Here is a 13484-nt window from a genome sequence, read left to right on the forward strand (position 1 = left end):
TATGATATTCAATACCTTTTATATACAAGTCTTCCTGAAACTTCGCTATCACTACTCCATGTTTTTCTAAGGGATAACCTTACTCTTCTTCAGCAACTCAGGCCTCTGTAATCCTCTTGATGATTCTCCAAAGTTCATTTAATGTATCGGATAATAAAGTGTTCAAGTTCACTGAAAACTAGTGCCAGAATTAAATATTTCAGTTCATCAACTAGCACAGGGAATTCCCTTGAATCCAGAAAGCTAAATTCACCCACATGCAGTATAAGATGTTAACAAAGGTAGCTCAAACGTAAGATGAAAGTGGAGCTCACGCTCCGGAAGCTTCAATTGGATTGCCACTATTATTCCATAATTCTCTCTCATTTGTAGCAAGGTATGTCTATTTAGGGGAGGAGTACCTCTGACAGGGCACTCTTGATCTCCTTGATCTTCTCAAGGCAAGTGCTCCACCTTCGTCACCACTTAGATCCAATTATTCAGGAGTTTCCGGAATGGTTTGAAGTTCATGTTCTGTTGGCATATTCAGTCTCCCTCTTTCCTGTCTTCCTGTCTTCTCGGCCAACGTTCTCTAGCTGCCACTCGCGGTTCTACAGCACTAGGTCCTTCATAGAGGTCTGAATCTGAATCCTTTACCACCAGTGGGCAAGACTCTCCTGCATCAGCTCTGACTGTTGATTTATCCAGACCCCCCTGAAACTGATCAAGTGCTGCTTCAGGTTCTTATGAGTCCTCTACAGTTTGACTAACATGCTCCTGTGGTCTCTTGACCACCACTGGCACTTCTTGGAGAAGTTCTGTTACCTCATCAAGGGTACACTGAACTCTGTGAGAATGGGCAGAATGCACCCAATTGGGGAGATTGCCACACTTTACGGCAGTTGTGGTGACTAGAATCACCTGGAATGGACCACACCAGCGTGGCTCCAGGCAACTCTTCCTGATGTGTTTTTTCACCAAAACCCTATCACCTGGACTAATGTCATGGCACTGATGAGGTCGGGCTGTGGCTGTTTCAACCTAATGAGACATAGAACAGACCATATCAGCCAGTCCTTTGCAGTGATCAAGAATCCTGTCATCTGTAATGTTCACAAGGGCATTCACAGGCAAAGCTGGCCGTCTCATAGCTCTCCCTATGATGATCTCATCGGGAGACAATCCTGTCCTCCGATCAGGAACACTGAAGAGACTCATCCCCACAAGGGGCAAATCAGGCCACTTTAGAAATGTCAAAGCACACACTTTAGAAACATCACAAAATAAAATGATGGGCGGAGTGTTGACACCTTTCAAACCCTTACCCAACGTCACAGATCTGGATGTAATCCATCACTGTTTTGTCCCAGCCATATGCAAATCAGTCTTGACCATAGTCCCCATGGGAACAGTCCAACTCGAACTGCCTAGCCAGGTTTTCCCTGGACCGTAAACAAGCATCCTGGGACCGGTTTTGAGGTATCACCTTGCATCAGTCAGGTTAGCTTGAATCTAGTGGCGCAGTGAGCAGGGGGCCCACGTCTGGGCGTACCCTTAGCCAATTATGGTGCACACAGAAACATCACAAAATAAAATAATGGACGGATTGTTGAAACTTCTCAAACACTCACCTCCAGTCACATATCTTAGTTTAATCCAGTGTTATTTTGCTCGTTACGTCATCCTGGCAGGAAGTCGGAATCCTGTCTTGGCAGCAGCAAGTGCAGGCTGCCAGCCAGCCAGAACACAGAGACGTTGGGGCAACCAAGTGGGCAAACTCTAAGGTAACCACCTGGGTGCATGCCAGCTCGACTTCGACTCAAAATTCATGTCAGGGGTGAGAAGGCATGTTGTTTGATATCAAACTCGACAGGTTGGACCTAGCAATCCCACGCCTGTCCAGGTGCAAGCCCATGGTATCCTATGGACTGCCTATCACTTATACTGCACTTTAATGGAAAAGGACACTATAGGGATATATATGCTTGCACTTACTTGTCTACACCTTGAATATAAGGCACCCTCTCTCCTTGGCTCAAGAGACTTTTCTTATGGTGAGTGACATATAATAAAGGCAGTGTACTGAAATAATGAGCTCTTCGTGGTTAGCAAATTTCTGTGAACGATTACTAAAAAACACTAAGAGAACTTGCAATTTACATGGAAGTGATCTAAAAGGCATCAAGATGTGTTTAACATCATAAATCAAGCCCTGGAAAAAACCACTCAACACTTATTGAATTGAGCAGGCATGGATGCCAGCAAAATAAGTTTTGGGATATAGCTAACACATATCTCAGAAAATAAGTGAATGGTCGTCATCACTTATGCATCCTGCGCACTATATACAACTGGGTGGAGATACTCATAAACAAAATGTGAAGCATTTACCATGTGTATGGGGTTACAAATGGTTTAACCTATACGTCGTCTGGAAATAATTCATAAGATAACCGTATACCTATTTAACAAGAGAGGATCTAAACTGCCCACAAGGATAGAATGCTGGTATGTAGGAGTAGCAGGAAAGTTACACTGTGACAGGGCAGGGTTGGGATCCCAAATCAGCCCTGGCAAATTTTATGAGACCTGCCCCTTATGCTGCACAGTGAGCGAGAGCAGCATGTGAGCCTGACCATCTCAAGCGGGAATTAGGGGGGGTTCTCCCCCTAAGAATATTTGGAAAACAATATAAAAAATGATATGTTTTACAAGATATTTTTCTTGATATATCCAAATGGATTAACTTTTACAGCATAGTAAATGATGGCCTTACAGCCCACCATTTTAACCAGTCATGCCAACAGACATTCTTACAGAGATCACAAAAACAAACTAGAGACCACAGAACACAAAAATACAGACCAGTCCACATGCTGTGCATAGCAAACAAGCCCAGTGAGAGAGCCTGACCACAGCAAAGGGATCTTGGGAGGGTTCTTCTCCCAAGAAAAGTTGGAGAGGAATCAAAGGCAAAAATCGTACATTTTACAACACTTTCTGGCCCTGATTCCCTCCTAGAAGATCTGCTCCTTATAGAGGGTTCTCCTTCGTTATGAGGATCTAAGTGTGAAATGGGGGGAGTTTAGAAAGTTCTTGCATAAGAGATGGAACAAGGACTGTGAGTCAGAGTCTGAATATGTGAGACAGCTTTCCTGATTAGAATCCTGTGAAGTGAACCATCCATAGGCACTTGTATACCCATTTAGTTACCAATCTTGGCTTGAGGGGCTCATGACTATGCTGACCTCCATGTAAGACATTTTAATTTTATTGGAAGGTCTGTAAACTGAGCACCTGCTGATTTTTGCCTTTTCATAGATTCTAGGCATCACATCAGTCCAAGGGGCACAACTGCTGGTGCACATAGGGTGAGTGAGAGGGCACGCTGTGTCGTTAGTGTAAGTGCTTAGTACAAGGTGTCACCGGAGGGGGCAGGGAATTGGTGTATGATGGGGGAATGAACAAGGGTAAAGACATAAGCATGGCTAAAATGCAGAGGCATAACAAGCAGCGCAGAGGCCCCAACCCTTCAGGAGGCGCACCATTCAGCCCAAACCCAATGAATATCTGTGAGATATGGGAGACTAAAGGGCCTCTTATCACAGCTTGCTGGTGGGAGCCATCATTCGGTGTTACACGACTGATAGAGTACGCAGAGAGGGCATGGAAGAGGATGGAGGGACAGAAGTGTGTGCAAGTCATAGGGCAAAGAGAGTGGAGGGACAGAAGTTTGTATGCTGAGCGAAGGCATTATCCGTGCAGTGCACAGAGAAGGCAGCGCACAGTGACAGAACAGTCTGTGTGCAGAGAAGATATTGAAGAGTGTGGATAAACAAGGAATGCAAAGAGGGGTCTCAAGGATGGTGGAAGGACAGAAATGGGGATGCAAAGAGGGTGTCGAGGATGGTAGGGAGACATAGTTGTGGGTGCAAAGAGAGGGTCTTAAAGGGTGTGGAGGGATGGAACTGTGTGCAAAGCTATAGCTTGAAGAGGAGTAAGTAGTTAACTCACACCTAACGCGGGCCAGATTGAGGTCTCTGGAGTGGGTGAGTCGGTCATGCCTGCCAAGGGATAGACTAATGTACCTGGATTTTGCTAATTGCTCACACCTCTCATGGGGCACTTTGCTATCTCTGGAGCAGTTTAGTTAGTCACAACAGGTATGGAATAGCTTAATGTCTCTGCAGTGGAGGAGTTGCACCAGCCATGGGGCAGACTTATGTTTCTGCAGTGGCCATGTTGCAGGGATTCTGCTCTGGAACAGAACTATGTCGGGACCAAAGAACATGTAGGGACCGAGTCACCATATTACCTCAGTATCTATGAGGCAGAATCAGACTAGCTATAGTGTTTCACTTGCGATCCTAACCTTCCAGAAAGACAAGTGAATTGGCACCCCAGACCACAACACTCTCAACCCTCCAAGAGATCGAGGTAACAGGACACACACTTTCGCTCTCTCACTCATACTTGTCCACATGAGACATGAATGAAGTTTATAATATTTATTTAAACTATTGTGCTACCAAAAATATCGTTAGCATGGTCATGCAACTATATTCCATAAAAAGCCCTGTCATATTATTAGACAGATCAGCCTAACCCCCTCCCCCTTGCCTACTAAAGCTAAATGATTATATATCAAAGATCTCTGGGATGAGTGGCAGACCTGGTGCCTTAGCACAGACAGATGGATGTTCTACATCTCAGCTGATGCAGTAATCTTGCCTTAGGATCTTCGCTCAGTGTGTTTTTTAGAACTCCTGTTGTTAGTTATATGATAAGACATGTGTGCCCACAAACAGCAGCTGCGTTCTCTTGTTATGTCTAGGTGCTACTGTCTCACTGGAGAGAATATCAAAGGGCATTGTTATTCGACCTTGTCTATAGTAATCAGACTAAATCCTAGGAAAAGAACCAAACACAAAAACATAAGCAGGTTCTGTGTGAAAATACAATGTGACACAAAAGCAAGCGTGTTTATGTAGTAATGTACACAAAAGGAAATGAGGCCTACGATGTGCACAACTAGGGAACATAGGGAAAACCACAATGGGCCATGTGTCAGGGACTGTCCGGGGCTATGTCTGGAACACAGTCAGGGAGTTGGGCAAGGACTGGCGACTGGGTAGAAAACGTATGCAGAAAGAGAAGTACAGCACTGCCCGGGGTCATAGAGGAAGTCGGAGGACAAAAAGGATCCAGAGGGGAAGCCTGCACGAAATAACAAGATGGCTAAGACTCAGAAACCGGTCCCAGGATGCTTGTTTCCGGTCCAGGGAGGACCTGGCTTGGCAGTTCGGGCTGGACTGTTCCCACGAGGAACAGGGTCAAGACTGATTTGCATATGGCTGGGTCCAAACTGGGGTGGTGTGGTGAGCAAAAGAATGATGGATTAAACCCAGATCCCTGTGTCTGGGGGTGAATGTTTGCATTGTCCATCATTCCGTCCATGAATTGTTTCTTTTGCATATGTCGCCCTAAGTGAGAAGGGTATGCCCAGACGTAGGTCTCGTGCTCACTACACTACTGGATTCAAGCTAGCCGGTCTGATGAAGGGTGATGCCTTGAAACCGGTCCCAGGATGTTTGCTTCCGGTCCAGGGAGGACCTGGCTTGACAGTTCAGGCTGGACTGTTCCCACAAGGAACAGGGTCAAGACTGATTTGCATATGGCTGGGTCCAAACTGGGGTGGTGTGGTGAGCAAAAGAATGATGGATTAAACCCAGATCCCTGTGTCTGGGGGTGAATGTTTGCTTTGTCCAGCATTCCGTACATCAATTGTTTCTTTTGCATAAGACTCCGAAAGGACAGGCACTCATGAGGTGATTTGGCTCTCAGAATAACTACACCCAGGACGAATGTGCAAGACACATATATGAAACAACGTTAACAATAAAGGGAGTGTGGAGTAAAGCACTCAGGAGCTCCACACGGTAAGACTGAAGCTCAGTAAGGTCCTCACCCACAATTGCTGTTACAGATACTGACTGCAAATACCCACACATAGGATATGCATGCAGAGGCAGGGTCCGTGGAGCTTATACTTATGGTGATGTTATAATTGTAACTCAAAGACAATACTCACAGTAAATAAGAAACACCACCTCGGTTATCAGCTGTGCCCAAGGATCCTGGCAATCAAACAGCAAAGCGCAAGGCAGTAACAGCAAGGGGGTAGAACTAAATGCAAGCACAATAGACAAGGAGCTAGCAAGGAGGAGTGCTTAACATGAAAGGAAGGAAATCACAGGGAAAACTTGGCAGAAAGCAAGTAACAAACATACAAGGTAAAAGAAGCAAGAAAGCAGGAATAGAAAGGCAGTAAACTAGGAACTGGAACCAAGGAAATGGGAAGAAAAGCAGGGACTGGAAAAGGATATACATAAAGGGAAGTTACAAGGGTATACTGGAAAAATGCTGGTTCAGAAATCAAGAAGACAAAGTAGCACTACAGGCAATGCTGGAGCAGGAACTAGAATTGAGCAAAAGCTCAGGAGTCAAGGTAGCACTGTAGGCAGTGCTAACAAGGGAAGCTTCTACAGCTCAGGAACAAGAAATGCAAAGGCTCAGGAGGCAAGGCAGCACTGCAGGCAGTGCTAGTTCAGGAACAAAGGAAACTGCTGCAGCTCAGGAACAAGGAATGCTAAAGCTCAGGAAACACTGGAAACAAGGATATGAAAACCTCAGGCAACAAGGGTCGGTCTCACGGGTACACGGCTACAATGACCAACGCTGGACTGAAGGAAGCTGGGGCTTAAAAGAGCTCACAGTAATCATATGCATCAGGTGTGAGCAGGCTAGCAGCAGCCAGCCACAGGTGAGCTGAATTCCTCCACCCATCCTTGGCCTGCAGGGGTGGGGATGGTTCAGTGAGCAGGGAATTCTAGGTAACGGAGTTTCAGGCATGAGCAGGCTGGCTTCAAGCATGAGCAGGCTGGCTTCCAAAAAACCCGGCATGGATTGGGAATGGATGGCCATTCCCAAGTAGAGTCCAAATGGCTGGAAGTCAGTATGAGAATGAAGTGGATGGTCCAGCAGCTTATTATAACAGTGGAAAGTCCCACAAGTAGGCCACCTGGGGGAGGGCACACAAGCGCAAGGAGTGAATCGTGACAGCCATGCAGGAAACACATGACAGCTGAATTACTCACACTTGGCAAGTGGAATTGGGCAAGTGTAAGTGTGATGTCTTTGGATGAGTGAGTTGCACTTGGCATTGGTCAGCTTGGTGTCTCTGGAGTGGGTTAGTTACACTTGGTGTGGGTTAGCTTAATGTTTGCAGTGGGTAAGTTACACCTGACATGGGTCAGCTTGTAGTCTCTGAGGTGAGTGCGTTACACTTGGAATGGGCCAGCTTGATGTCTCTGGAGTGGGTGACTTACACCTGGCCTTGGGCACCTGATTACTCACACCTGGAGTGAGAGAGTTGCACACAACTGGCAACGATCTGCCAACCCAGTTCCCGGCATTCAATGTCCAAACTGTTGCCATGGGCAGTGATGAGAGAGACAACAGTGCTTATCTGCACCCCCCACCCTTCCAGCTGCCCCGGGTAAATGCCCAGTGCCCAGTACGGCCAGTCCAGCAAAGCACTGTGAACAGGAAGGTCAGAGATGCTGAACCTGCTGCCAAAACTCTTCCAGATGTGCATGGATGGTCGGTCAGGCTGCTCTAAAGATCCTCATGTACAGTGGTGTCATGCAGGGATGCTGAGAATGTGGCTGGGAGGACAAGTCTTTAATGTCCTGAGCCTTTATTTGGTTTCAGCAATGAAGCTCCTCCCACTTCTGGGTGTGGACACCCAGTGCAGTGCAGGCCATGGCAATGTTGCACTAGGTTTGGACCCATGCTCCATTAATCTGCTGGGTCTCTGGATTCCCATAAAGCTGGGAATACTTTCATATGACCCCCTTACTAATTTTCTCTAATTCTATTTCGGTGAGTGGGGGGTTTCTCAGCCACTTGTTCATCCATATTGGGAGTTAGATTATCACAACTGGACTATGGCAACTCCTTATACCTTGATTGTCCCAGATTAGTTTTTAAAAGATTGCAGGTCATACAGAATGCTTTAGCATGCATTCTTTTCAAAATACCTAAGGACCAGTCATCAAGGGTAGCACTGGCAGCCCTGCATTGGCAGACGATACACAAATGAATACAGTTTAAGACACTCTGCTAGTGCACAAAGTGATGCATAACATTTTTTCACAATTGATCCAAGAACTCCTCACACTCCACAAGCCAGTGAGGTTGTTACACTCCTCTGACCAGCTGTTACTTATAGTCCGTAGGATTAAGAAAGCCATTCTTTTGCATTCATTGCCCAAAGCTTTGGAACTTGCTCTTGCTACAGGTAAGGCAAATTGAGTCTGAATGAAAATTTTAGGAAACTGTTAAAAAACTAGGCTGTTTGAATAATTTGGGGCACGATGTGTGACCTGTGGCTGGTTTCTAGTGCAGGGAGACCCTTCTGGGTAGCCATGCACTTCACAAATCCTGAAAATAGAATAGAATTATGCTAAAGAGCACCAGGATGGTGTTGAAGTGATGACCGAATGGCTCAGAAAAACCACAAAATGGCTGACTTGCTCTTCCTGAATCCCTTTCCTGTATGTTGCAGTAGGTGGAGGTCTCACTCTCCGCTCCGACTCTGGAGCCTCTGTCCTAACGCAGAACAGGAACTTCGCACTTGGGACAAGGATGCTGCATGTGGATGGGAACCTTAGCATGCAGGTTGGAGACCCATGCTCCCATGAGCATGCAAGTGGGAGACTCTTGCATGTAGCGAAAACACTAAACTACCAGCCCATCATTCAACTACCATTTACAAGTAAGATCATTGAAAAATCAGTCTATGTTCAACCTCAGGACCACATTACTGCTAACGGTCTCCTACACAACTACAAGTCTGGCTTTAAATCAGTCTGCAGCACAGAAGCCACTAGCTTACAGATCATAGATGATGCCGTCCAGACCACAGATGAAGACCCCTGTCTTCTGATATTGGTGGACCTCTCAGATGCCTTTGACATAGTTGACCATTCCACCCAGGAGTCTCGAATGGGACTCACCAGCAATGTTCTTCGCTGGTTCTCCTCCTAATTTTCCAACTGACATCAATTCATTAAGATGGCCGTGTCCAGGTTAACAAAAGATTCCTATTTCCATTCTATCTCCTGTCATCTTCAACCTATACATTGAGACTTTTTATACCCTGCTCATAGACAATAGCATCAATATTCACCAATATGCCGATCTTAGACTACTCTGCTTGAAAGTCTACTCTACTTTAGATATCCAATGGCTCAAACACTGCTTGCACATGATCCAGACCTGGAGGTCCAGTGCTTACCTGAAGCTCAATCCAGCCAACACAGATTTCCTGTTATTTGCCAAAAATACAAAAAATACCGTACAAACCTGTCTTAATGAAAGAATCTTGTCCACTCCGAAACCAAAAGTTCTGATGCAAAGTCACTGGATACACCCTGGTCACCCACTTCACCCTCAAGGAACACATTCCAAAAAAAACAAAGACTGCCTGATACCAGCTCTCGCTACTGAAGAACATCAAACCATTTCTCCCAGAATTGACTTCAGAACTGCTGTTCAATCCCTTATACCTTTGCATCTGGTTAATGGCAATGTCCTATAGCTACATGCCCTACACCTACATCCAGCAGTATGTCTCATTCATGACCTGAAGAAATATGATCAATTACCCCCATCCTGATGCAACTTCATTGTCTCCCCTTGTCAGCCTGCATCACCTTCAACACTCCCTGCATCATTAACAAAGATATCATGACCAGCACCTACACTTACCTTGCAGACAAAATCACGATCTCATCAGGTTCAGAGTAAGAAGTGTAAAAATAAAATAAACAAGATAGCAGGACTTTTTCATCTATACATCTTACACCTTTTGGGGGACAGACAGAGGCAACCTTAGTTTCCCTGGGTGATGGTGAAATGGTGCCAAAAGCCCACATGCATTCCAATTCTTCAAAGTATAGGCAGTGGGTCACCATTACTGGGCAACGGATGGAGGCTCTGTGAGACACAGGAGCCAGCAGGACAACTGTCAAGTGTCAGTTGGTGTCTGCAGAGTAGGTCCTTCTGCACACATTCCACCAAGTTGTATCCAGCAGCAATCGCAGGAGCCATCTACCATTACCTCTGGTTCTCTTTGAGTGTGGAAGGTGGGTGTGGAAGGTTTTCTGAAAGCAACTGTGAGCCCTGCCATGCTTGTTGATAGGCAACAAACTGGAGCACACTACCTGGAGGTTATGGGATTTCCTGAGTGGCTCTGGATGGCCACATGAGCCATGGCTGCCCGGAAACCGAGTCAAGTGAGTCTGGAGCCTGGAACAATAGGTGAGACAGCTTCCAGGGGGAGGGGCATAGGGTACGGGGAAAAAGGTCTTGCAGTGGATGTTGACAGGGTCGCTGAGGAGGAAGCCCCGGAGCCAACCGGGGAAGACATTGCCACGCTAGGTGACCCACTTGAGCTTGCCAGCTAGAAGGTTGATGGTGGGCCTACCAGGGAGAAATTTCTGCCAAGGGCCCCTGCTGCCTTCCAGTATTTTATGGATGATGTTCTACGAGGCTACCTAGATGTCTTCTGTGTAATGAATAGTGACTGATGAGGGAGTAGACCTGACCTCCTCTCTACACAGAAACATGATGGATTAGTGCAGGGTGTCAACCTCTCTACCACCCTAACCCAGATCAGCAAGGTGACTGTTATCAGTTGCTGGTACAGTTTCCCTCAGTGTTCTCCCTCACCCCTGGACACACACATCTGTGCATCCATGATGTTGACATAAGAGACAGTCCCCTGAAAAGAAAAAATGTACAGGTTGTCAGACAGGGTGAGATCCAGCATCAAGGAAGAAGTCTACAAGATGTTAGCCTTAGGGGTGATTGAGCCCTCTAACAGTCCCTGGCACAGCCTCTTGGCGTTGATACTGAAGGCTACCCCAGGGGACGCCAATTCAGAACTCTGGTTCTACATAGGCTACAGAGGACTCAATTCCATCACCAGGACTAACGCACACCCCCATCCCCAGATGATTTAATGATAGGAACAACCCAGCACTAGTAAAAACAAGTGTCATGGATGTTTTCTTCCTGGTTTAAATTGACCAGACACATCCTACTTCATACAAATTGGTCAATTTAAATCTTTTTGGTTAAAACCTTTGCACTTTTTAACTTTACACGCCTTTTCACTTATCACATTAGTATTCCTTTTTTTGATAAGCACACAACCATCATTGAGCTCCGCTCTAATTTAGCGTTGAAGCACACCAGGGTGGCAGTAGGCACCCATGGTGGAACCCTATGATGAAGCATGTCACCAACCAGGTTGGTGAGTGAGGGTTCTTTTATCAAAATTGAGTGATTTGTCATGTGCATATACACTTATACACGTTAGATTCGTTTTTTTGTACTACACACTCTTTTTTTGTTTAGTGATACATTGCCCAGGGGGACTAAGGGTGGGTTTTCCCTCTCTCTCTTGTTGTTTTTTGAAAGTTTTTAGAAACAGTCATTGCTCGTCCCCTAACGTCAATGCCATTAGTGGACTATGAGACAAGTCAATTGTCAAGTAAACCTGGGCAGTCTATTAAATCAAATATATTTGGTGCTTGTACAGTTCTCATCCTGAACTCATGCATGCAAAAGTATGCTCATATGTGATAATAAAGAAGAAGGAGGCTCGGTGAAAATATGTGCCAAGGTTCACAGAATTTGGACGAGCAGAGAAGCCGCATTGATTCCAGGTTATCGGTTTTCACATTTTAAAGTTCAGCTGCCAGATAGGCATCACTGTCACTCCTTCTCTCCCCTTTAGATCAAGGGTCACTGTTTTGTCTTTCATTCTTGGTTCACGAGGAGAAAAACCAACACAGAGAGAGCACACCAAATCAGGACCCTCTGACCAACTACCAAGCCAAGCATGCATTTATTTGGAGGGTGTCACACCCCAACCCCCTCCTCCCGTTCCTCCGCAGATACACCCCTGCTTAAAATAAATTAAAGAATCTGAAATAAGCAGGGGTGGCTCCTCCACTAGGGCGGAAGAACGTCGCCTCACTGCTTTCTCGCGAGAAAGCCAAAACATAAATTGGTAATGACTTTTGGTTTTTAGCGCATTGTGGCGGGTGGGCAGAGCTGCCCGGGCAGGGCAGCAGTGGTTTGCCCACTCCTGAGTGCACAAAGGCTGTTTGGTTGGCCCTCTCAGACCTCTCAAACCAGTCGTGAGCACTCTGCACTTCTCCATGCAGGCTTCATTGCAGCCTACATGTAGAACATGCCATCCCCTACAGCCCCTGGCTGGGCGCCGCCCCGACCCATCACAACGCTACACTAGAGCGTTGTGATTGGCTTAGGGGAGGAGAGGGAGGCTGCCTGCTTCCTGTTCCTGTCAGAGGCAGGAGAGCTGGAGCAGTGAAGACGCGGGACCTGGGCCGGCAGGAAGGTAGATTTATATTATTTTTAATTATTGACCCTCCCCGTGCGACCCCGCGTCCATCTCCCCACCCGCGAGCCATGCCAGCCTCTACAGGGAATCAGAGATTTAAAACAAATAGCCTAAGTAGGGTAATCGGTAGCAAAACAATGAGACATGAAATGTTGTTGCCCCATGTTCATGTTGTTATGCAAAGATGTCCTAACTGAGTGAATATTGACCTGGATTTGCTGACAGCTGTGTTCAGTTGCAGACACGATTATTTAATTTTCCATTTATTGAATTCAACAAAGTGTAAATGTGATAATTGTGTAATGGATTCGTCTTCCAGAGTTCACCATCCTGTTCCTGGGTACGCCAGAAAAGGGGGCGAATTTGGAGATGTAGGGATTGGTTCTGCCCTTGTGACAACTGCTGCACATGTTATTGTCAGAGTTCTATTAAAGTGTGTTTCTACCTCATTTAAATGTGTGTTGCACATAATGTAAGTTTGTTTATTTATGGTGTAAATGTTATTCTCTCAATGGAATGCTAGAGTATGTTGGGTACTGGGGATACTACTTAAAGTGTACTGCAGGGGGGAGATTGAGCATAGTACTGAGCATATGGCCTCAATGATAGTCAGTGTCTTAAATATCTTTTTAATAAAACAGTAGCACAGTGTGACCCTTTATATTTATTGAGAGTGATGTATGTGCAGTGTGAACTGTATGTTTGATTCTAAGACAAAGAAAGAGTGCGCTTGGACTATCCGGTTTTCTACTCACTGAAAGTCAAAGCCCAAAGAGGCCTCTGGCAGCAGTTTACTGAGCTTGCAGTAGTGCCAGGGTCCTGTGATGCCAAGGACAGGGGCAGCACTTCTCTTAAGGACCTGCCCTTGAGTTGCACAGGCTCTGGAGAAATTGGCTGGCAAGTGCACTGGGGGATCGGGAGGATAGAGGAGTGATTTTACTTATAGTAAATGGCAGTCAGGAACTTGCTGTAGAGTATTTGGAATCTAATCAATTATTTCTTTTAT

At 46.0% G+C, this 13484-nt stretch overlaps 1 protein-coding gene across 1 annotated transcript in view; it reads left to right on the top strand.

Moving 5' to 3' along the window:
• The window catches only part of LOC146830592 (E3 ubiquitin-protein ligase TRIM39-like), a 432642-nt gene that overhangs the window by 338045 nt on the left and 81113 nt on the right, over nucleotides 1-13484 (top strand). The gene's annotated exons all lie outside the window — the stretch shown is intronic.

Source organism: Triturus cristatus, chromosome 5_1, assembly GCF_964204655.1.
Source record: "Triturus cristatus chromosome 5_1, aTriCri1.1, whole genome shotgun sequence".
In the NCBI taxonomy this organism is placed as follows: domain Eukaryota; kingdom Metazoa; phylum Chordata; class Amphibia; order Caudata; family Salamandridae; genus Triturus; species Triturus cristatus.